This window comes from Pipra filicauda, unplaced genomic scaffold (genome assembly GCF_003945595.2).
Source record: "Pipra filicauda isolate LSUMZ 115617 unplaced genomic scaffold, ASM394559v2 scaffold129_size2064235_pilon, whole genome shotgun sequence".
Classification (NCBI taxonomy): Eukaryota; Metazoa; Chordata; class Aves; order Passeriformes; family Pipridae; genus Pipra; species Pipra filicauda.
The window spans coordinates 1,688,436-1,698,668 of NW_024103762.1; positions in this window are offsets into that span (position 1 = coordinate 1,688,436).

Below are 10,233 nucleotides of genomic sequence, written 5' to 3' on the forward strand. Positions count from 1 at the left end.
AGTTTGAGTAATTCCTTAAGTATCACTGTCAAAAGCCCACCAATTTCACTTCCATCATAACAATTTTAGCTATTTACTATATAACTATTTAGCCATTTACTCTATTAACTATAAAACTATTCACCAGCAATGAAGCCTGAAATGATGAATTTTGTTTAGTATCCTTCTTAATATGTTTCCTGAAGTAATCAGATATGATCTGACTCTTTATTTATTGATGTCTGCTACTTCTGACTGCATAAAAGTCTCCTGGCTATTGATTAGAGATGTGCCACATAACTGAACTCCAAAATTTTTAAACCTGTTCCAAGAAACTCAGTATCAGGCAAGTATTAATACCAGGAAATTTAGGGGGGAAGAGAGGTAATTAACCAGTTACAGGAAAAGAAATATGAAACTTGGGCTTGCCTTCAGAAGTTAAAAGTCACAGCATCCAGGGATATTGTAGCATGAGGATTTTGTTCAACATACTTTAGGTGTGCTTAATATTCCCGTCTTACATAGTTTTTATGGATAAAATACAGATAGAATATTAGAAGAAGCCAATCATTAAGAGATATACTCCCTTTTCCTAGGCTGGTCTATGAAAATCATAAATGAAAAATGTATTCCCTTTTAAGTCAATAGGAATTTTGCCATTGATCTGAATAAATTCAGGATTTCACTAGATCATTTAAATGATACATCACTTTTCTGAGAATCATTAATTTGGATGATCTTCCTTCCAGCAGAAGGAAGACAGAACTTGCTGTAGAGGTACTCACTGTAAAAACTAACTTTGTCAGAGAGAGTCACTGCAGGAACTTTCAAAGAACATCAGACACTTAAAAGAGAGCTCACTGCCTCCAGCGTTCCCATATGCTGCTGGTGAATACAGGACATGAACAGGAGATTTTTTGGGAATACACACAAGCTGTCTGTCACCCTGACACTAATCACCAACCAGAGACACAGCGGGGCAGCCACTGCAGGACCTGTTCCCTTCCTGGCATTCTACAGACATTTAGCCCAAAATGCCAGGCTTAGAAATGCATTTTAGAAGTGCAATAGGTTAGCTGTATGGAGAACAAATCCTGAGAGCTTCACATTTATTACTCAATTATTATTAACACATATCTCCCTGAAACTGTGTGAATTTTGGCCAATTCCAAGAGCAAGACAAATCACAGAATTTGGCTAGGGATATACAAAATACATGTCAACGTATTATGAAGTCAGCATATATATAAAATACATTGCAGTGTATCAAATGCTTTTACCTTTTCAGATCTGGATATTTATTGCTCAAGTTGCTTTTCAGACTTCTAAGCCCACTTAGATTTGGTGTTTTTTGAAAAGTAAGATGCTACTGTGAAAAGACCTAATATCACACTTCTTTCTGTGGCACGTGAGATGCATTTCCTCTCTGCAGACTCCATTAGCACCACTTCCCACATGGACCAAAATTCTCAGTGCAGGAGCTGAAATGCATTAAACTCCATTGCAGGTGTCTCAGTGTTTTGCACAGAAGCAGGATAAAGTACCTCCTTCTATATCTCCAAATACTGAAATATGCATAATTATTACAGTCCACACTTGGCCTTTTCATGGTTTTCTGGAGTCAATAAGCTTTTGGGGGTCCCTTGAAATCCTTCCAGTCCTACAAACTTTAAAGTCCAATAGCAGGTGAATAATTTCCCTGTTGCTAGCCAGGAAATTGTGTCCCTTGACCAGATAGTTCACTGTTGTGATAGTATTGGCAAGTTCCTTTTTCTTTCCGTGACAGTTGCATGAACCACAAATACATGTTTGTCTCAGTCATTCATATCTCTGCACATGTGTACAAAATGCACACTCACACTCACAGACATACATCAAATTAACTATATTTTTGAAGATACCCCACCAGAAATACACACTTGGATCTAGTGGTAGAATTTACAGAATAGAATGTCATGTACCCACTTTGTGACAAAGAAAGAGAGAAAAGAATACATGAGAGATTAGAAATCCAGGACAAAAGGCAGAACATCTTTCAGTGCCTTTCCATTACAGAGCATTACTATAGAAGCAGCTCTGTCTTTCATGTCAGTGAGGTGGTTTCTCGATTCTGTCTGGAGCAGAGCGATGACCTCAAATTCTCCCACCAGGGATTTCCCTTCTCCTTTCACTATTTTTGTGTCTCACCCTGTGACTGACAATTAGAAATGCTATTATGTCCTGACCCATATGACATGTGAAATGCCAAAGCACCAGGTGTTCTGGGATGATGTAAAGCCACCTCAATGGGTTTCATCTCAAGTTCTAATGAGTGTGACAACATAACGATCCATGGAGAGGCTCCGTAGAGTTCAAGGAGGCCAAGGGGAAAAAAATGAGTCATTGTCTGTGGAGGTAGTTTTTGCAAGAAACTAGAATGCACACAGATGGAAGAAGACTGACACGGAAATGACAAAATAAAGAATTTGGAGATTAATTTATCTACACCAGCAGTTAGCCTGGGAGGTGTTTGGGCTTTCCTGTAATCAATAGCAGCTCCACTATTGACCCCTGTAGGGCATTTCATCCCCTGGCTCTGGTAAAGGTTATTTGCACTAAGAGGTACTTGTGGGTGAGGAGAGTAAATCAGCCCAAATCTTTTTAGATTTTAACTGTCAAAAATGCATTTACTTGTCATTGTACTAATTCTATCTGGCCAGGCTGCAATCATACCTTAAGCAGCATAGAACTAAATCATCTTATTTGATATTAATGCTCATAACAGATTTACCTTACCCTTCCTGCTGCTTGCCCAGTTCCACTGTTATCTTTTCACCCTTTAAGATGACAAGATCTTGGGGGAACTGATTAGCTATTTTCTATGTGTTTTGTAGTACTCACCTAACTCCCCATTGACATAATATTCATAATATTCCCATCTATATTTTCATTGTCTAATATCTGAATTCACTGGTAATTTTACATTTAATTGCTGTGTTCAGTATCTTTTATATGATATGCCATCATGAAATGATCTCACAGACTAAATGTCTTTCTTTGCAGACTGATGGATATTCATGAGAAAACATATACCAAAATAGCAGTAATGCAGTGTTAAAATTTTCAGTCCTTTGCCTTTAAATGCTTAGCAATATTTTAGGTATTATTAAATGAATGGCATTAAATTAACTCATTTGTGAAACGAATCTCACTTCAATGTTTTTGTTCTTGTCAAAAATGTGCAGTTGCAAATTAGATTTCATTTTCAAATAAAATGGAAAATGCTTTGCCTATAAATCCTTAAAGTTCAGCCTGTGAAAAATATGGTGGACTATGAAAGAGCATGTTCTACATCCGTGCTGTGCCTCAGCCAGTCTGAACAAAGGTCTAATGAGTCTCTGAACAGTGTGAAAAATATCACTGATTGTCTGAGTAGCTGACTGTAGGGCAGGCAAAAATCCTATTTGTCTAGATTTGATTGAAACTTGAGTTAACTGTCAGTGCCCACACAAACTGGAAAGACAGGATTAAAGGCCGGAGAGACATTAACAGGAGAAACGTTGTACATCTGCTTTGGCAGATGATTTTCACACTTCACAGGTTTAACTAAAGATCACTTTTGCAGCAGTTCTTAGGGAGCGAAACCCCTTCCAAATGAAATGATTAAAAAACAACTGAGGATTAAAGGAGCAAAATCTAAGCTCTCGTAAAACTATCCCAGATGTCAATAGTAATATAAGCAAAGATAAAGGAGAGCACTTACATTCAAATTTTCAAGATGATTAGGTGTCCGTACATCAAAATCCAATCAGGTTGTACAATGCTAAGGGCCTTAGTCATCTTTTTTTTTTTCCCTGAATCATTAAGCAGATACCAAAACAATTTTTATTTGTGATTATGGGAGTACAATAATACTTTATAGTCTGTGAAAATTGTAAAGGTGGGACTGAATCACCTTAGTTCTTTCTGCTTGTAACATGACTTCAGCCACATACCTGCCAAAAATTATGACTTGAAGTTACCCAGCCCACGTGAGCTGATACATGGGGCTGTTTTAGTCTGGATTAATGGCAAATAATTCAATACAGAGCCACTGAGCTACCACAGCCAAATTAGTCAAGGAATTTCTTTTCTGTTGTTTGATCTGATAACAGGCTTAGTGTCAGTGCTGCTCGAGGAAATGCTCCAGATCCGAATGTGTAAGTTCAGATCCTGATCCTGGGTTGTGTTCCCAGAGCCCACACTCAGCCAGAGCAACAGGAACAGAGTATGAAGCTGGGAAGTCAAAGGCATCAGGCACAGCAGTGGCCACCAGTTACAGATGGGCCTGACTTGATGTCCCATCACCTTGCTGTGAAGAGATGAGTCAAATTCTTAAAAGCAGGAGGAGATTTTGGAATCTCTTCCTAATATGGGAAGAAATGGCAAATATTTATTTTTCTGCAAGAAAAATAAATATTAGGCTGCAATAATATTTACTAGTCTGCATCAACATTTAATTTTTAGTGTTGTCCTGTCATACTTACATAAAATATTGCTTATGAATGAAAGCCCCTAAAGGGAATATTCTAAAAATAAAGGGGAAAATAAAGGGAACATTCTTAAAATCTTGTCTGACTCAGTTGCCATTGTACAAGAACCACATGGTCTCAACCAGATGGAATTCTTTGGGCTAAAAGACAAAAGATAAAGAAGTCCACGATGTATTCCAAGAATTAATTCTCAGCTCTATTGCTGCAGGGTTTGAGTGGGTCCAGGAAATCATTTTCTGAACCAGAAGTAAAGGGTCACAAATAAGATTTATTAAGGAGTCCTTGTTTTAATGCAAAAGTACATTTTGCCCTTCAGTTTCAATTAAAATTACTCACTTGAGAACTCTAGCCTAAGAGGGAGGTTCAGGATGTCAGACACTTGTTGCTTCCAAAAATCGTATTTACGAGTGAACAAAATCACACATTTGAAAAGTAAGCTACAACAAGAAGGACTGTATATCATTGAGGGGGCACCAGGTCATTTTATCACCTATACTTGTATCAGGGTGAGAAATTCTACTTTGTCACCAGCTTCATATCAATTCTGAAGAACCTCAAAATTAAACTAAACATAACATACTGAATTTCAGTACAAAAATATGACCGTCTTTGCCTAAAACACTACTGTGATTCCACATCATTTGCGAGATTTTAACTGTACATAATAACTCTTGACAAAAGAAAGCATTTTGACTTGCTGCTTTGGACTTCAGTAAGCACAGCTCACTGACTTTTTTCAGCAATCAGTTCACTGGCTTTGCTGTCTAAAATGAATGGATGGTTTTATTTGGGTTGGTTTGGTCTGCAGAGTTAAATAATCAGTTTCTTGTACCCTCCTGAATAAAATCAAAGTTCCCTCTTGTCAACAAGAAGGTGATTAGAGCATACACATAAGCTTAATACATCAGAGAGGGTATCTGTTCCCAGCAATGGCTGTGGAGTCTGCCCCTGCACGTATAGCACTTGATAGGTGCTCAGCTAATCCACTGCCAGGGACTGAAGCCAAATGTAGATCAGACATTTTCCTATTATTAAAACTTTAAGTACATCTCAGTAATCTAATTACTGTCTACTTAATGACACTGGGCAGACCATTAGTCTATGCGAAAGGTGTCTGTATAGAAAAAAAATTTACCAGTTCTCCTTTAAAAATATTAAATGGAGTTAAATTGTTCAATTGCCAAACATGGCTCATCTCCAAAGGTTGGTGAGGATCCTGGCACTGCCTCTGGCTCTGTACTACATTATTAGTGTGCGCTTCCAGCTCTGGCCTGGGTCCTCGGCAGTTATATTTCGGCAGACATGCTTTGATACCTTTCAAGTCTATCAAATACATATTTAATAAAAGTATTTCTCAAAATATCCAAGTGGAACCAGACAAAAGAAAATGTGCATGAACACTCTCCTTGATGGCACCTTTGTTTCAAAGCCTGAGCAACGTGTACAATTAAAATTCCACATGGAGCTACAGAAAAGTAACCACTGAGACTCATCAGACTGTATTTTAAAAGCACCCAGAGGATGAAGAAAATCCAAAAAAGGGGAAAGGACAAAAAATTTGGGAATGAACTCTATCTTACAAGCACATCTCAGAAAGCAGTGGAGTAACATCTGCTTTTAAACAGTTAAATGGTAGAAATTTAGAGAGAGACAGCAAGTAATGCAGTTGCCTAGAGGAGTCACAGCATCACAGCATCAGCCAGGTTGGAAAAGGCCTCTGAGCTCATCAAGTCCAACCTATAAGCTTAGACCACCCTGTCAGCTAGACTATGGCACTCAGTGCCACATCCAGTCTTCTCTCAAACACCTCCAGGGATGGTGACTCCACCACCTCCCTGGGCAGCCCATTCCAATGCCCAATCACCCTTTTTATCTTAATGTATAAAGGTACATCTACCCTGGAGGAGAGCTGGGAGGTGACTCAACTAGACTTCTCTGTTGTTAGTTTTTCCTTCTCTAACTGCAGGAAATGATAAAAACTATGACATCCAGATTACTGACAAAAAAAGTCATCCATATAGTAGCAGCAAAAAAAAGAGTGTTGAACAGAGTAGTATATTCCCTAATCCACACCATTTTTCTGCACAGGGCTGTGCAGAATAGCCTGTTGCACATGCCCTGTACAGTCACTGCATGACTAAACAATTCCTGCCTTTACATGCCCATTTTTCAGCTAAATTCCCACAACTATAAGCCCTCAGTCACTTGTATGTTGTCCTGACATAAATCAAGATATCCGGGTCTTACTTTCCAGTTCCAAATATGCCTCTGAGATATCCTTATAGCATTTAAAAGGTGTTCTTTCGCTGTACACATATTAGCATAATATGAAAGAAATAATTAGCATATCAAATGCTAGAGATCAATTAGCTGCCAAAGCACCAGTCTAGACACAAGCGCCTGACACTTGTAATGAAATCAAAGCCAAGCTGACCAAATGCTGCTGCTGCCTCAGCAGGCTCCTCAGAACAGCAGCAGTCAGTGTTCATTCATTACCCTCTGCACCAACAGTGCAGAAGCTGATTATCATCTGCTCCCACTTACTGCTGTTGTTGAGCCAAATCCTAAATGAGTTCCCAGATTCGGTGACTATTCGTTTATTGTCCGTGTCTATTGACTGCGTGGTTTTATCCCGCAGTTACCACTTCGTTCCAGTAATTCCTGCACGTGCTCCTGAGCTCTCTTCAGATACAGCTCAGGAGCTGCCTCCTTCTTTAGACCTCCCCATGCTGGAAAAGAGAAAAGTGCTGCAGAGAGCCAGGGACACACTCCTGGTGCACAGTGCAGTTCAGCTGCAAAAGTTCTGCTGTGTGAAGCCTCTTTGAGGTTTTGAAGGAGTCTGAAGAGGATTTAACTCATGATGATGAAACAGGTCCAGAACACTGCACTGCACAAAGCAGAGATCAAATACATTTGCCCTCAGAAGAAGCATAAAAAATTGTGAGCTTCAGTGCCTTGGCGAGCTGAGAATGAACAGCCTGAGGCAGTACATGTCCAGAGAGCAGGAAATACAGCAAAACAGCGGCTAAGTACCTCATTCTGCAGTCTAAGTATGACCAATTCCTCATGAGATTTTCCTCACCTAAAAAAGAGAGAAGGAAGAATTTTCTTTTAAAGGAGATGTGATCAAGTCTCTGCTCTGAATTCACTGTACAGCTGCATATCAAATGCAGCTAAGATTCTTCATTTGTCACTGAAGCTTTGCCTTCTTTGAAAAACTTCTTGCACTTTCACCCTAATCACACTTCCCGTGACACAGATGGCTCAAATACCCATTTACTTCCATGGGACAATAAGATTTAATGTGCCATTCTCAAATTTCTATCTGCAGATACTATTTAATACAGAGCCATATTATATGACCATGTATTCAGGAAATGAAGGCGACTTCTCTGGAATTTCATCCATGTGTTAAAGCAGAGACAATTCAGGAAAGAAATTGTAGACAGTGGTTTAGCAATAGATTTAGCCACATTAAAAAAGGAAAACGATGCCAACCTAAAGACTGGTGTGACTTGGTTGCTTTATGACTCCTACAAAATATTCTCTAACACACAGCATTTTTCTCTTACACTTTTTCCTTTCATCTAAAGAATGAACAGAAGTTCAGCACAGAAAAACTGTCATTGGGTTTATATGCTTTGTTTTGAACTCTATTTCAACAGGCTGCTGACAGACAATAAAAACTATTTTTTTGCCCTCACCTGCAACTTACTTCTGAAAAGAGGAGTTACACGAATTGACTACTTTGGAAAAACAGTTCTGTTTTCATCCATTATTAAAATGTGCAGTGCCCACGGTTTTATTTTCATACACTGCAGACCCACCAAACCTTCCTATGTGAATGCCCTGTGTGTATGTTCAATATCATGTACTGATACCACTTCTGTGAAATGTAAAGAGGAGTTTGACCAACTCTCAGATCTACAAAAAGTAAGAATACTACAGCAGCTGCCAAGGGTAACTCAGCCTTTGCTCCTAAGGTTTCACTTTGTGGTTTTCTGACAGGCATTACCTTTTTCACTGTTAGAAAAGTCAATGTCCCATAAGTGATCACCGGAACCTCATGTTCATACTGTGATTTTTAAAGGAATTATAGCTAATTTATCCTTTTGTCTTGTGCCTAAGATATACTTATATGAACCTTACACATTCCAGAAGCCAAACTGGAGGGGATAAAGGACTCCTAAAGGAATGTAAGCCAGTGCTGCAGCACATCTTCAATCATTTTATGGTTAGAAATGCTGGGGGGCAGGGGCTGGAGGGAAGGGGTGCATTTTGTCTTCACTTGCTATTATAATTAGTGTGGATTTAATGTAATAATTATAAATCGGGTAAGATAAATTCACAGCATGATCGTAGTAAGAAAACACATAAATATATTCATAATTTAGACATTTTAAACAAAATCATCTATTACTTGTCAGGAACTAAGAAACTCCTAAACATCTGCATGGAGCTCACACAAAATACTACAAATTGCCAAGAATTCCCTGAATATTCATTTCATTTGTTTGTGTTTAATTTGCAGCATATGATGTTTTATGCTAGTAATTATATAAAAGTAACACTTCTGAACACAGATAAAGACCTTCACAGAGTCTAGTAGAGAGCATAGTACAGTGTAACAATGTAATCCATTTAAAAGCAAAATAAAAAATACTGGCATCATTTCAAAAACGTAAAGCACTCAGTACAGCAGGAAGAAGCATTTATTATTTATACTCTGGAGGCTTTTCATTCACATTTACCAACTTGTTTACCATTTGGAACGAAGATGATGTAGCAAGGCAACAGCCAATTTTTTTACTGTATTAAACTTTAAATCCAGTAACATTTGGGCAAACCATTCACATCCTTCCTCTCGAGTGACCGAGGAGATGTGAGAGGCTTAGTAAGATGGGCTTGGATCAAAGTGGTAGATGCTGTGTCACATGTAATTTCTGGATTTGGATACATAGCTGAGGTTAAATGCTAGAAATACATTTAGGCTTGCCAAGGCAGGCAGGTGTCATGAATAATGCATTGCATCCTGCAACAGAGAACCCACCTTAGAGGCTTTTATATCTATCCATTCAAGTGCTGGTCCAACATACAGAGCATGAATTTTTCACACAAAAACCTGTCTGAGATTTTTGGCTGTGGACACATGACAGGTGATTGTTCAGGGCACCATCCTATCTAAGTCAACAATATAAAAAGTTAACAAACTTGCTGAAAACCACAGAGATGTTCTGCTATCTGCCTGCATAATTTGTATTATGTTATGCTTTTATCAGACACAGCAATAAAATACCGCTATGCAACTATGAATGGACTGAGATGCACAGGAAAAAACACTTCAATAAACTGTTGAGAGCCATTCCACTGTCTCTCAGTGGAGATGGTGGCTGCTGAAAGCACTGGTCATCTCTACTACCTGGTCTTCACCTGTTTTCACACCATAAAAATGCAGATTCTACTGTGACCCTTAAGACGATACTGCAACACCCCAACTTCTATAAAAGAAGGTTATACTATTTGGAACAGCCTCTGTGTATACATCTCAAACTACAACCAAAACAGCCTTGTCACAGTTGCCTCACAACCTGTGAGAAGCCTCTGCTTCCCAGGCACTTCACTTTGACCTTAAAGCTCCCTGAACACTGAGAGCTTCTCCTGTGCATGGCTGGAATTACTTCCCCCCCGAGCACATCTAAAATCTGGTTTGCTGAGGGGTTTATTTTCAGGGTATGTTCAGAAC